We start from the raw sequence: 15,896 nt of genomic DNA, 5'->3' as shown, positions 1-15,896 counted from the left end.
TCTACAGAATACGTTGTTAGAAGAGGAACTACTTGATAAGAGGATATGTGCTTCTATAATTTAGGTAAATACTGACAAGTGGCTCTTTATAAAAGTTGTCTCAACTTGTACTACAACTAGCAATGTATGAGACTGCCTGTTTCCCTCTGCCCTCTTGAAGACAGTGAGTCATTTTTTTTTATCTTTGCCAATCTGACTAGTGAAACAACTCCCAGTGTAAGCATTTCATTCAAAGATAACAATCAATGAATCTTATGTGAAAGGATACCTTAGTGCATTAATCACAAGGAAATAATGTGACCTTCAAGACTGAAAACAGTTCTCCAACAAGTGATACTGTGCATTCAAAACCACCCTGGAGCCCAGTCTCTGGGGCTTGTTATTCACAGAGAAATATAAGTAAATCACTATTGGTCAAAGTTAATATTTAAGTCGATAAATTCATTAAAAGTTTACCATATGCATCCAGAAGAGTAGTTCGGGTTTATTTTAAGTTATAAGGGAAATTGGAAATAAATATAAAGAGTCCTGCCGTGTAACTTTAAATGTTTTCATGTGTCAGACTACGCCCATGGAATTCTGTTAATGGCATCTGCTCAGAAACCATTTTAATATTACTCTGCATAGAATATATTAATATATCCAATCATGCATATGTATGTAGTAATAAAGAGTTAACACATTACCCAAAAGAAGTGGAGAAGTAAATTGAGAAGCAAAAGTTTTCAGAGCTTTTGATAATCAGCAAGGTCTCTTTCAGGTCTATCATTCTAAGTCAATGTCTTTTTAATTACCTGGGAAATAAACCCAGAGTTCAACACAATACAAATTTCTTACCTATTTATACACAAGTTTTATTTTATGACAGGACAACTGTATTTTCTAACATGCACACAGCAAAATTTGAACACTGATCCCTGGGTAAATTAATGATTATAAACATAGAGTTTAGGTTTTAGTAATTATTCTAACTTAAGTTGATAATTGACAAGTAAGGCATTTCATTTGATTATTAGTATCTCAAATAGCTATTAGCCAATTTAAAAATTCTTCTACTATTTGCTATGATTTGAATGTTTGTGTCCTCCATTCCAAATTCATATGTTGAAATTCTAACGCCAGGATGATTGTATTAGGAGATGAGGCTTTTGGGGGTAATAAAAGTAACCTCAGAGAGCTAACTAGCTCCTTCCAACATGTGAGGACACAGTGAAAGTTGCCATCTATGAACCAGAGAGCAGGCTCTCACCAGACACCAAATCTGCTGGTACCTTGAATTCTAAGCCTCCAAAACCATGAGAAATAAATTTCTGTTGTTTATAAAGCTCCCAGGGTATGGTATTTTGCTATTGGCAGCCTCAACAGACCAAGACGGTATTTCTTACTTATGTTATCATTTGGATGACATAGCACTTATTTTCTAGAAACACATAAAAATAGCTTTCTTAATGCCATTAAAATACTATCTCTTGAGTTAACATATATTGGAAGTACATAGTAATTCTGGAATCAAGAATACAACATACAATCAGAGAAAAGAAAACTTGTCAACATAAGAGACTGTCTTCCTTTCAGAATAGTGTTAATTGCTGCCTTCCTGGAAAAAAAGAACACATTACATGTTTCACTTGGATGAAAATGTCCAATGAATTCAATAATATATTTTACTCCAATAAATCAACACGGATCATTGATCATGTGGATACAAAGGGTACGCACACAAAAATAAAATATGATTCTGATGATCGAATATGCCGAATATAATGAGACACTCTTCAAGGAAAATTCATTGCATCAAGTACTTATTAAGTACTTACTACATAAGTCAAAACTAGTAGGAGGCGTCAAAGACAAAAGTAGGTCTGCATGTCAACACTGTTGTTGCGGAAAAGAAATGCGGCGGGGGAGGGGGGGTAAGAACCTCTACAAGGTTGCTTCGTCAGAGAACGATACTTCCTAAAGCAAACAGTTTGTTTCCTGTATCCCCGGAAAGCAACCAGGCATAAACAGTTTTTAAAACTGGGTGATGAGGCTCTTAAACGCAGTACACAAAGCGAACCCTCCAGTCCTCTTGGTGCTTTCGGGCAGTGAACCATACAAACGATGCAGGCTAAGAAACCCTGGGTCTACCTTTAAGACCTGGAAGGGAACGACCCGACTGGGAGCAACGAACGCAGCCTCATTTGCATAAGCACCCAAACACTGCTGACGTCACCGCGCCGGAGTGCGGACCCCGCCCCGTCTTACTCCAACCTTTCCCTGGGAAGGAAGAGGATGGAAGGAGGGAAGGGAGCGAGACGCCACGGAGCGCGAGCCTGGGGGCTTCCCTCTCCCACGCGCGGCAAACGCCGCTCCTCGGCTTAACGGAAAAGAATTCCCGTTCTTGCGGCCTCTGCGACGGGGTGGGTCCACACCTGTCCCCGGGACGTCTCGGCTCGGCGTTGCGATTCGTTCGTTTTTACGAGGCTGGTATGCCTGCATGTTTTGATCCGGAAGCCCCTCCCTGTACTCCAAACCGTCCTCTGCCCAGGCCACGCACACACGAGCCGAGCGAATGGTGTAGAAATGGTCTGGGTTTCCCGTTCCGCCCATCCTCTCCTTCACATCCCCGCACCACCATCTCACCGCCACACGCTCAAATTCCTGGATGCGCAGAAAAACACGCAGGCTGCGCTTTCTTCTGGAGCCACGTGCCCCGTGCGGCGAAAGGCCCGCTTTAGGACCCTTAATCCAGGATGCCTCAGGCTAGGGGGAACGGGGGGTCACGTGAAAACACACAGCCTCGGGGGATCGCGTTCGGCAGTGGCCAAAAGCAACGAGAAGCGAATGAGAAATGAGCCTGGCTCCTCTCCCCGCCCCGCCGCCCACCCGCACGGGGATCGGCTGCTAACTCCCCTAGAACCTCGGAAGCGCCTCGCTCCGTCCAGACCCTACCAACTTTCCTCTCGGGCTTGCCCCAGTCGGACCCCCCGCCCCCACGTCCAGCCCTCACTGGACTTGGAAGCCACTAGTTTCTCGGGGATGCTGTAGGCGATTTCCACCAAGAGAAGGAAGGATGGCGGAACGTTTCAACCCATGTGCTTCCCCTACTCGCGGCTCTCGCCTCCTCCCCCCATTGTGCACAGGTGCAAGACACAGCCTGGAGGGTCGCGCGCCGAGCCCAACTTCACCCTCAAAAGCTTTAGAGCCGCCCCCCCACCCCCACCCCCGGACCCAGCTCGAGTCCTTCCCGGGATCCATCCATCAAGTCCGCTCGCGCCCCTGTCCCCGGGCTCCGGGGTGGCTAACGGGGAGCCCCGCCCTGCCTAAAACCGTGCCCTTAGCTGTAGGAGCGTGTCATTACCGTTCCCGTGTCTCCACCCGGCGCCTCTCGCTTCTCCCACGTCCCGACAGCAGGGGCAGTGGCCAAAGGGTCGGGTCCAAGTGGCTGCGACAGAGGCCGCGAAGGAGCTGTCCAGAGAGAAGCAGCCGCTGGCCTCGGGCGGGCCCTGGGGCTGGGCTGGAGCCGGGGGGTGGGGGTGTCGCTGCCCGGCGGGCTGGCTGCGAGGGACTCGCGAGCACCGGTGTTTCGGCCAGGGAAGGAGCACGAGATGCAGGCGCGCGGGTGCGTGCGCGCGGGTGTGTGTGAGGGTGTGAGTGAGGGTGTGACGGAGGCGCCCACGTGCCCGGCCCGCCGGCGCTGCGGCCGCCGACCCGCTGCGGGGGAGAGGGGGAGGCTGCGGGCGCCGCGGGGGAAGGGAGCCAGGTCGTCCGGCTGGGCGCCGCACCTCCCCGCCCCGCCGCTCCTTGACGCAGAGGCCGCTGCGGCTGCCCAGCCGCGTCCACCCTGCGCCCCGGGATGGGCCGGCCGGGGCGGCACGGACAGAGCAAGTCCGCTCCGAAGCAAAACCGAACGGATTCCCCCCTCCTCCGCCCCCCTGCCATCCCAGCCTCCCTTAACCCATCCAACGCAAAGGACAGGCACCAGTTGCCCGCCCCGCGCCTTTGTCTCAAAGAGGATAACAATAGAAATGGTCCTGCCTCACACCCTCCAATGTTCTCTTAGAGTCACTGACGGGACTAGAAGAAGTGGGTGACCCAAAGAACCCTTTTCCCTGGCTGTGTCCCCAAGCCGGTCATTTACATCTCTTGCAAAAGAAAAGCAACCTGGGCATTTGCTTCTCCACCAAACGTTGGCCTGATAGCGCTCAGGGATTCTGGCCAGGTTAGGAAAGCTGTTTTAGGGAGCTGGTCCTCACCCTGTGTTGGTCCCTTAGCATCCGACTCTTCCTCTAGGGGGTCTCATTACGACACGAAGGCTGACTCACTTCTTGTAGCAAACAAGACGTACTCATAATTAAGCCACGTGGAGAATCTCTAAAATATACATCAATGAGCACAAAGCTTAGCTTTCTTTTGAAAATGGCTGAACCTTCCCCTAAACGGGGCATATGCTCTAGAGATTAAATTTTATGTCCTTGAAACTTTCAAAATTGAAAGAAATGCAAAATAAGCCTACAACCAATTATAGTGGAAAGGTTCAGTGACTTGATGAAGGACATTTTTTCACTTCCAAACGATTAATGTTACCATTAAAAAATACCTTTGTGCACTTTTGGGGCTTTCAACAATCCCTCAGATTTTGACGGTTTGTATCCAATTAAGATTGAATTAAATAACAAGGCCATTTCAGACAGGTTTTTCATGCAGTGAGAAATCTCCTGGAAAGAAATCACAAGACCTAAATTTCAGGTCAGAACACTGCTACTAATCCTTAGCTTTTATTGCAGCCAAGAGAGCTTTTTCTCAGTCTCTTCCAATCCCACCTTTAAAATATTTTTAAATATTAAATTAGATCTGATTCCCTGGATGCCCCTCTGCCATGGGTAAATAAATACTCTGACAGATGTCCCATTGGAAAAAAATAAAACCAATTCTAATAAACCTCTTATGGAACATCTTGTATAATTTGCTTTTTACTTCACATACTGATGACAGGCAAATATTTCTGTTGATATATATAATTTTTTTTATATTCTGAAACTGATGCACAGTAGAAATAATACCAATAACAACTGAGAAGAATTTAATAAGTAGGGCTATGTCCCCCATAATCAGGATTAGGCTTATCTGTGGGAAAGTTTTTGTATGCTTGCAAGAATGGTTTATATAAGTACAAAGAAGGCCCACTTGCCTACAAATATTCCCTCCTCACATTTTTTTTTTTCACTGACAATTGACATCTACCTCAGATACATGTGCAAAGCTACAAGTCACAAAATATTTGTGGAGTGATACCCTCAAAAATGACTAATTCTAATTCATGTCTTGAAGCCAATGAGAATAAGAGCAGGTATTAAGTTTCCCACTAAGTACCTGGAGTTTAAACTAGCTCATTTAATCTTCTCAATTAATTAATGAGGTGATTTTAGAGATTAGACAGAGGTGATACTCAAGAGAAAAAAAATTGCAAAAAGCCACACAGCTATTTCAATGACAGAATGTAGATTTTAACCAAGATCTGGTTGGCTTCAGAGTTAGTGTTTTTTAATGCTACCTTGTAAACCTTTAGTGAATGAATGAATTTTAACAGGAGGAAAATCTTGAATTAACACAAGAGCTAGGCACCTTTGAAAATAAGAAGTGGAGGGGTGCCTGGGTGGCTCAGTCGGTTAAGCATCTGACTCTTGTATTTCAGCTCAGGTCGTGATTTCACAGTTTGTGAGTTCTCACCCCTAGTCGGGCTCTGAGCTGACAGTGCGAAGCCTGCTTGGGATTCTCTCTCCTTCTCTCTCTGTCCCTCCTCTGCTCATGCTCTCCCTCTCTCTCTCAAAAAGAAATTAATTGATTAAAAAAATAAAATAAGAAGTGGAGTGAGAAGTGGAAAGATTCCAAAGGAGAACCTAGAAACTCTAGTCAAAGAGGTAAAAAGTATCTATTTCTAAATTTTAACAATAAAGACACTTCAGTGATCTAATACCCACTTGCTAATATCTTTTAGCTAACAATTATTGAATGCTTTCTTTGTCACACAGGAAGACAAATGACCACATGGTGTTTTGTGAGAGAAGAGGCAGAAGGGAAAGATTAGAAGATTTGAACCTACAAGTAAAGGGAGATTAGTCTTTTTGGCCACACTGTATTTAATATTAGCAAGTATTGATCTGAGGTTAAGTATGTACATTTGCAATGTACAGAATAATTTAAATGCCATATTTTTCTTAATTCTTATACCAACCCTAAGCAGTAGATATAGTTATTAGCCACACATTGCAAAAGAAAAAAAGACAAGACTTTGGTTGTCCATGTTTATAGTTAGAAGGCATCTGTTAGATACTGTAAATAAATACTCACCCCTATCTAGATCACTTTCTGAATTTGATATCTACTATATAAGCACCAAATCCCTCAAAATGACAATATTATATAAAACCCCCCAAAGATATGGGCACCTGGGTGGCTCAGTTGAGTAAGTATCCAACTCTTGATTTCAGCTCAGGTCATGATCTCACAGTTCACAAGATAGAGCTCCACATCTGGCTCTGAGCTGACGGCATGGAGCCTGCTTGGAATTCTGTCCCTCTTTCTCTCCCTCTCCCCTATTCAAGGGCACATACCCTCTCTCTCTCAGCCCCTCCCCTCTCCAAAAATAAACATAAAAAAAAAAAAAACCTCTTGAAGATATAGCACCAGTGCTCAGAAATACAATGCAAATATTTACCAAAAAAAAAAGATTTAAATATTACAGTACTAAAAGAAAATATTTAAATCAATTTACACTACAAGTTTATGTTAATTCATTTTCTTATTTGTTACATATGTAGTATATTGTGGAAATTATTTTTTATTCTGATAAAAATTTATTATATTATTTCCCATACTAAAAGTTATTTGATACATAGTTTCAAATATTTATGACACCAAAGTCTGCACAATCCCAAAATATCTGGTGAGTATTCTAGTCATCCTACATTTTCTTGGCTGATGAAGAGCTAAGAGGCACAAGCAAGGTTACTAGATTAACTGATCTCTCTATAGGTAGAGGATGGGGTAACTAAGTTGACAAATGTCAAAGCAATCAAATCAGTTGGTATGGTTTACAAACTCACAACAATATTGTTTCAACAATTTCAACAATCATTTGAGGAAAACAGGACAAATAAAAAGTTTTTTTTCTTTTGACTTTTATGAAAATAAATGCTTGCAATTTTTTTTCCTACATCTTTCATAACTCTATCCATCTTCTTTATATTCTCTTTCTAAATGTTAATGGCTTTGGGGCTCTGTCCTTGGTCCTTATGTCTTTTTTTTTTTTTTTTTCTTTTCTCTCCGTACTCTCCTTAGGTGATTTCATTCAATTACCTTTTTTTTTTCATGTTTTATTTAAAAAATGGTGATATTAAAAGTATTTAATTTTCTGTAACTAATAACTGTAATTGTCGCTAACCAAAGGAAATTAAGCCTAGAGAGGACCAGTATCCCAGGAAGGGAGCCAGGGTGACTGAAGTAGCAGAAAGGAAGCACTTGGGGGACTTAGGCACAGCTATATTTCCAGCAGTATGAAAATATTTCAATATTTCTTCCACTGGTACAGCTGAGTAATGTGTGATAACTGAGAAATATTCTTCGTATTGAAGTGTGTTTTGGCATATACTATTTCTGATAATAACATACTGAGTTTTCAAATCATGAACTATTTCATCCAACGAATATTTATTGGGTACTTATTATATAGCAGGCATAGTCCTAGGTGCTTGAAATATATCAATAAACAAAAGAGACAAATATCTCTACCTTCATAAAATTTATAATCTAGTGGGGTGGGGCAAGAAAAGGCAAACAATTTACAGTAAACATAATAAATAAATTATATGTTTAAAAGAGCTAAGTGCTATAAAATTTAAAAAAAGGTAACATAGGCTAAGTGGGTTAGGAGATTCAGGGGGAGGAGGGTGAGCGTCAATTTTAAACTGAGTGATCAGGGTTAAGTCTCACTGAGATCTTATTAGAGCAGTGGTTTGAAGGACTTGCATAAGTTGGCCTTGCTTATGTTCAGGCAGAAGAGTCAGTCAGTGAAAAGGCCCTAAGAGGAATTTACCTAGCATGTTTGAGGAACAGAGAGGAGACCCAGAGATAGCAAATTCTTGCCTTACTACTATTTTTTTATTTAAATCGATAAATCCACCTTTTTCATATTTAGAGTTTTTCATCTATATAAAAAATGAAGTTATTTGTGATTTATGTTCACCTTACATTTTTTTAAAAATCAAGGTTATTCTAGCATTGTAAAGCAAGACACAGAGTTTACACTCTTGGTCTCTCAAATACTCTTACATAAGACAGAAATTGTTTATTATTCATCTGGGAAATTGAGGAGAGTAGGAAGAAGATGGTAAATAGAGACACTTTATTGTTAACTGAATTTTTCTGTTGGTTTATTTCAGTTAACTCTTCCATAATTGAGTAAATTTTGGTAATTCCTTTCTTTTAAATTGTTCATTTCACCTAGTTTTTTAGTGTGTTTCAATAAATTTGTTAGTACTATTTTATTTTAAATCCTACATTATACATGCATTGTAAATACATGCACTTCTCCATAGCACTATTTTTACCTTATCTCTTTCTTTTCTATCAATCTTGCTAAACTTTTATCTCTTAGTCTTTTCAAATAATCAATTTTTGATATTGTTAGGAATGTACTTTTTGCTTTCTTGTGAATTCTTTTCTCATTGTATTTATATATTTCTTCTAGTTGTCTTCTCTAGTTTTTGGATTTGAACAACTACTATTACATTGCTTCAACATTATAATTTACTCCATATGTACAACATTAGTTACAAACTACAAATTAATTAAGTGATCTTTTTAAGTAATTTCAATTCTTACCTGCATAATTTATAAGCACATCTTTAAAATTAATTTTACTACTAATCATTTACGTGGAGACTGTAGTGAGATACCTCGATCTTTGTATTGTCAATTCTTTTGGAATTTTTGAGATGTCTTTTGTAGTCTAGTATTTGTTCATTTTTTAAAAAATACTTTATATTGAACTCAAAAGAGTATTTTATTTATTAGATTAAGCTTATTAATTATGGATTTTAAGTGTTCAAATATGTAGCATAAATGTTAATGTCCATATGATTGTATAATTCTACTCCAAATAGATTTTTAAGAAACTGTGTGTTTTGTTTATTTTTGTTTAGTTATTCTGGATCATGTTCTTATATCTGAGCCAACTAACATAGCTCTGGGAATGAGATTCATAGTTCCATAATGATCATATTGAGCAGACAAGACTTCTTCCAGTGAAAGAAGACACTATTAACAGAAAAGGGGTATGAATGAATAAAAACATTCTAAGTAGCCAAAAATATGGGCTAATAGAAGAAGCCCTATAAAGCATAGAATGAAAATAACTTCTCTAGGCAATATGGTTATTGGATTCTAGAAAGTAGGTGTTAAAAGAGGTCATTGAGAGTATGTGACTGCTGGTTGACCCATGAACTGGACCCAGGCAATCAGAGTCTCCTTACCTACAACTCTGTCCTTGGAATGTGTTCCCATAGCTGGAGACATCTCAAGAATTCAACCTTGAGAGAGTAGTGTGTTGTTGAGACCATCTGGAGCATATATGACTGAACCTCAGTAAAGCCTCTATAGAAACTTTTAAAATTCTGGTGGGCAGGGGCACCTAAGTGGCTCAATCAGTTAAGCCTCTGATTTGGCTCAGGTTGTGATCTTGCGGTTCCTGAATTTGAGCCACGCATTGGGCTCTGCAGTGGTGGTGCGGAGCCTGCTTGGGATTCTCTCTCTCTCCTTCTTTCTCTACCCCTTCCCCACTTGTGCTCGCTCTCTCGCTCTCTCTCTCTCAAAATAAGTAAATAAACTTAAAAAAATATGAAAATTATTTTAAAAAAATTCTGGTGGGCAACTTAGAGATTTACTTATCTTGTAGCAGTCTTAGGCAAGCCTCATATGTAAGCTTCCTTGTTTATTAAACTTGCCCTCCTACCAATCTGGAATAGTCTGCCTGTTTCTTGGGTCTCTCCTTGTACTCTGTGTATGGCAGCCTAGTTTCAGATTTCACCTGGGGAGCTCCTGAAGTTTCAAACCAACAATTGGTGACCTAGCCGGGGTCTGACATATGGGCCACCCCTCCTCACAGAGAGACCAATGGCTAACCCAGCATTTTCCCCACAATACCTGTTTCCCAAGCTGCAGGAAGGGTAAGTAAAGTTGCATTATAACAATCTTCTATAGAGAATTTTCCAGGCCTTCCAATGGTAACTTTGTAAAATAAAGACATGATTATGACAGTCTCTGTTGTGTGAAGAACCCCAAGAAAAACACAGGAAAAGTTACTCACTATATGGTAATGAGAGATAAAGGGAGAAGCTTGTATTTAGAAAGGAGCCACATCATTCATGGGCAACTAAGTACGGAGCAAAAACAGTTGAAATCTAAATCAAATACCGAATATTTGAGGTTCAAATATTGTAAATTTGTAACCCCTATAGCTTGAGTCCATACTACTCAGACTTCTCAGACTCAGTTTTGTCGCTGTTTTTTAGTCTCTTTCCTAATATTAGAGAGTATCAGAATCCCTTCTACCCATTGCAGGGGGTTTTGCAAAGCCCTTAAACAGAAGCAAATTCTAGAATCAATTCCAGACTACCCTCCATACGATTCCGTTCCCTTAGAACGACTCTGGTATGAACATTTTTATTAGTCTTATTTTGGTCAGCAGAGCAGAGCCGTTATAAACGTGGAAGGCATTGGGGCAGGGGAGTAAAGGTCTAGATCACTAGAGCCAGAGAATTAGAGAAACACTCACTAACAATTCAGCCTGAAGCAATGTAGCTGCTGGGGGTTTCCAAACTCACAAGGAATTCCAAGAAGCCGCAGCATCCGGCTGGGCGACCTGAGAGTGGGGATTGCCACTTCACTTCTGTTTTCCAAATTACACATGTGTTCCTCCTACTTGCAAACCCTCAGAGTCTTGAAAGAAGGAAATTCTTAGAAATGTAGTGCCCACCTTAGGGAAGTGATGATGGGGTCAAACTGAAAACAGCCAATCTACCATATAACATTTCTAACCATAAATGAGGTGTGTGTGTGCGTGTATGTGTGTGATATTTTCGGTGTTTTTTTCTGTGCCGACTTTACAAAATGAATTGGGTAGGTTTTACATTTTACTCATGTGTATATACCTTCTTGGAAGTATCTCTTCTTTAAAAGACTGAAATGAATTAGCTTGTGAAACCATCTGGGCCTCGTAATCTTTCGGAGGTAATTCATGGTTTTTTCCAAGGGCTTCTAAAAAATCTGCCTACTTAGGTTGTCTTCTTCCTTTTTCGTCATTTTGGAAAAAAATTTTTTCAGAGCCTATTCTTTATTTCAACCAAATTTCAAATCAAGAGTTGGGCATAACATTATTTTATACTTTAAAAATATGTTTCCTAGCTATGCTGGTATTAGTAACCTTGTTGTATAACTAACCACCCAAGAATTGCAGTTGCTTACAATAAGTTATTTCTTTTTTACTCATATTACTTTTGGACAACTGCAGTTAGCTCAGATTTTACTTCCCTAAAGCTTCATATAAATGAAATCATACAGTAGTAATATTTTATTATGTCTTCATTCAGAAATATACTTTTAAAATTCACCCATGTTGTGGGAGTAGTTCATTCCTTTTTATTACTCAGTAGCATTCTTTTGTATGAATATAAATATACAGTGTTTATCCATACATCTATTGATGGATACCTGGCCTACTTCCAGTCTTGGCTATTAGGAATACATTTGCTATAAATATTCTTTCACACTTGTTTTCATTGATATATATTTTCATTTCTCTTAGGTAAATTCCTAGGAGTGAAATTCCTATGCCCTACAGCAGATATATGTTTAGTCTCTTAATTATTATGAAATAGAGTGAAAATGAGACGTGCAAGAAAAATGGGATTTTTCCAGATAAGAAATTTAGGGAAACCTATTTCAGATTAAGAGAATGATATTAACAAAAGCACATAGTTGTGAGAATGAAGTTTATTCCTGAGAGGAAAATGAAATATGTGTCTGATATGGTTAAGAGATGAGATTGCAAAGGTAATTAAGTCATGTCCTGGTGATCTATTTGATCGCAGTACTAAAGATGTATGGCCTAAGGGCATAAAAAAGGGGGGAGGGAATCATGAGATTTTTGGAGAAAGAATAATCATTCATTCGTTCATTCACTCTCTCCAGTAAACATTTGCTAAGTGCTAAGTCTGTGCAAGCATCACAATGGTCTTTGCAGTGTTTTAAGAAGTGCTAAAGGTCTTCTAGAACAATGCCAGGAAAGGGAAAAACATCGCTGAGAAACACTGAAAAGAACAATTCCAAGGCATTTTGTGGTTAATAGACTTAGTTTCCCAAAGGAGAGTAAAGTCTTACTATGAGCCACAACTTGAATAATTGGAAAGTTGATATTGTGCTTCACCACAATAAAGAATTTAAAAGACAATCAAGTTAGGTCTAAGAAGCTGAAAGTGGAATATGTTTTTGAAGACATGCCTTCCAGAGAACACAGTAATTCTGTTACAATACCGAGTACTTTATCATAAAAAGTTCTAAATGTAACAGAGTTTACCTAGCCCAGGTTTTTACATGAAAAAAACAAAACAAAACAAAACAAAACTTGTGTAAACTACTCTGCAATAAATAGAGGGCAATTTTAATTCTAAGCTAGTATACCACAGTCCAATTACATTTACAAGTTCTGTCAAATAATTTCTTAGAATAGTATTGTTTGTTGTAGGAAATAAAGCCAAGAAGATCATATTTCCTTTGAAAATAACAATATTTGGGGATTAAAAATTGATTTCAGGGCTTTTAAATTAAATAATGCATAAGTATTGGTGCTGCTTTGGACTTAAGCCAAACTAATTTGCAGAACTTAAAAGTAGAGGGAGGTATAATAGCATATCTTTCAAGGAACAGCAGTGTGCAATCATATTTAATAATATGTTAGTTTAATGTTATGCCTATAAGGATCAGGGAAAATGTATAAAACATGAGTGAGTCAGATGAGACTCTATAGTCTAATAAAAATTCTTAACAGCAATTTTTCTCTTCTATTATTTTCACACACCCTTACTCTAAGTCTAATTGTCATATTTTAATCTCTTAGTTATTTTCACATACTTCTCTTATGAGGAATACTTGAAAATTACATTTCACACCCAGCAAAGTAGATTCTTACATTAAATTAAATTCTGCTTTTTTCTCAACTTTGGATTCTCTCTGTATTTGATAATGCTGGGGACCACCATTTGATGATCTCTCTCTACCTATTTGTACAGCTCTGTCAACTTCTGATTATGAAAAGAAGACTAATGGTCATAATTCAAAATAATAGCATGACAGGAGTAAATGAGAGAGGCTGGACCAATTCACTTGAAAGATAGTGCTAATTCAAGAATAAGTGAGAAGCACTGAGGAAGACAGTTATTGCCACATTAATATTGCAAAAAGCAAATCGTTCCCAAACTCGGTGGCTTAAAACTACAATCACTATCCTCATCACATATCTTTGGGGAGGTTACGTTATCTAGACTGATTTGGCAGCATTGGTTCTAAGCTTTATTCAAGGCTGCTCCACATGTCTCGCACCTACCTTAGACCATTAACTTCCAAGGCATGGTCTTCTCATGGTAGAAATGCAGAAGTGCAAAAAAGTTCCAATAGAAACTGGATTCCTCTTAAAGCCAGAATTAGAAATGGAACACCTCAAAACTTCCCACATTCTATCAGCCAAAGCAAATCACTTGGCCAAACCCATATAATGGGACAGAGAGGTGTATTTCTCCCATAAGGTTAAGGAAAGGAGTGAAGATTATGAGAAATTAATCTAATAAAACCCAAGCACTTAAGCAATCTAAAGTATTTTCTGTAGTTAAACTTCTCTCTGGTTTTGCACCCATATATTGCCCTATCTAGCTGTCCCCCAGGTAGTTCCACTTCTCTGTCCTTGGCAATTCCAATCTTGCCCAATGGTATGCCTTAAAGACCTTCCATCTGTAGGTGGAGCCTTGCCCAGCCCAGTCCTTGAGTCATTATAATGAAGAAGGCAGTTTATTAGTCATTCCATTTCTATTAAGTCTTGCTATAGAAAGTATATATCATTTTGCCTGAGTTGGGACCTATAGGCTTTCTGAGCATTGACCTCTCTTTCTCTAAAAAAATGCTTGCAGGTGTGCACTAAAACTGCGTAGGTGACTGATGTCAGTCTTCTGTGACCATCTGAACTGACCTCAGGGAGATATTGAAAACAGGAAGAACTGGAAAATCAGTTAAGTGGAGGCATGCAAGCAATGTTTTGGACAATCAGATACGATAGAAACATAACGTATTAAGATGACCTAAGGGTCTTTCACGTGTCTATGTAGAAATCAGTAAACCTTAATTGTTAAAACTGAACAAATTATACCTTGTGACATCCAAATATTTGGAGAACTGCTTGTGAGCACGTACACTTACTTCTTTTCCTTACAGCTACTGAGCTTCAGAGAAGTTCTGCAGAGCGATCTGAAAGACTGTATCTGGGCTATACTCCCTAGTAAGATAACAAATGAAGCATTTACTAGCTTACTTTGAGGTTGACTTTCTTTTTGTCAACACAGGGAAGTGAGTGGCTTTTAAACTCTGACTCTGCGTCAGTTTTCTTAACTTCCAAGAAGGAGGTAACAGTAATTCATCTTAAAGAATGCATTGTATGGTGTCAACATTTTAACACTATTAATTCCAATTCCAATCCATGATCACGGAATATCTTTTCATTTATGTATGCTTCTTTAATTTCTTTCATCAATGTTTCACAGTTTTCATTGAACAGATTGTTCTCTTCCTTGGTTAAATTGATTCCTAAATATTTTAATGCTATTGTAAATGGGATTGTTTTCTTAATTACTTTTTTGTATAGTTTGTTACTAGTTTATATAAATGCAACTGATTTTTGTATATTGATTTTGTATCCCATAACTTTACTGAATATATTTATTAATTCTAATAGTTCTTTGGTGGAACCTTTAGGGTTTTCTTCATATAAGATCATTTAAAAATAGTGACAACTTGGGGCACCTGGGTAGCTCAGTCAGTTGAGCATCCAACTCTTGATTTCAGCTCAGATCATGGGACAGAGACCAGTGTCAGGCTCTGTGTTCAGCCTGGAGCCTACTTAAGATTCTCTCTCTCTCTCTCTCTCTCTCTCTCTCTCTCTTTCTGTCTCTCCCTCTCTCTCTCCCTCTCCCTCTCTCTGTCTCTCTCTCCCTGTGTCCCTCTCCCCAGCTCACTCATGTATTCTCTCTCAAATAAAAATAAATAAATAAATAGATAGATAAAAAATAATTAAAAAAAAAAAAAGAGAGACACCTTAACTTCTTCCTTTCCTATTTGGATGCCTTTTATTTCTTTTTCTTGTCTAATTGCTTTGACCTGAACTTCCAGTACTATGTCGAGTGGAAGTAGTATGAGAGAGCATTCTTGTCTTGTTCCTCATCTTAGAGGAAAACTCATATTTTTACCATTGAATATGATGTTAACTGTTGATTTGTCATACATGCTCTTTATTATGTTGAGGTACGTTCTTTCTATACCTAATTTGTTGAGAGTTTTTTGTCATGAATGAATGTTGAATTTTGTCAAGGGCTTTTTCTGCATCTATTGAGAAGATGATGTGATATGATTTTTATCCTTTGTTCTATAGTGTATCACCTTCATTGATTTGCATTTGTTGAAACATTCTTGCATCCCAAGGATAAATCACTGTTTGTTTAAATTTTTTTTAATGTTTATTTTTGAGAGAGAGAGACAGAGACAGAGACAGAGAGAGACAGAGACAGAGTGCAAGTTGGGGAGGGGCAGAGAGAGAG

At 39.1% G+C, this 15,896-nt stretch overlaps 1 protein-coding gene across 3 annotated transcripts in view; it reads right to left on the bottom strand.

The window, feature by feature from the left end:
* The window catches only part of SLC6A15 (solute carrier family 6 member 15), a 39,181-nt gene extending 35,333 nt beyond the window's left edge, over positions 1 to 3,848 (bottom strand). Inside the window, exon 1 of one of the 3 annotated variants that reach the window (XM_019434717.2) lies at positions 3,344 to 3,848. The gene's annotated coding sequence lies outside the window, so the exon portion shown is untranslated. Of the gene's footprint in view, positions 1 to 1,817; positions 2,065 to 2,625; positions 2,727 to 3,343 lie in introns of those variants that run through there. The other 2 variants (XM_019434718.2, XM_019434719.2) reach the window with 2 other exon arrangements.
* Between the last annotated feature and the right edge of the window lie 12,048 nt (positions 3,849 to 15,896).

Source organism: Panthera pardus, unplaced genomic scaffold, assembly GCF_024362965.1.
Source record: "Panthera pardus isolate Hobbes unplaced genomic scaffold, ASM2436296v1 HiC_scaffold_6, whole genome shotgun sequence".
In the NCBI taxonomy this organism is placed as follows: Eukaryota; Metazoa; Chordata; class Mammalia; order Carnivora; family Felidae; genus Panthera; species Panthera pardus.
The sequence above is the reverse complement of the archived record's forward strand: the minus strand, read 5'-3'. Positions and strand labels throughout refer to the sequence as shown.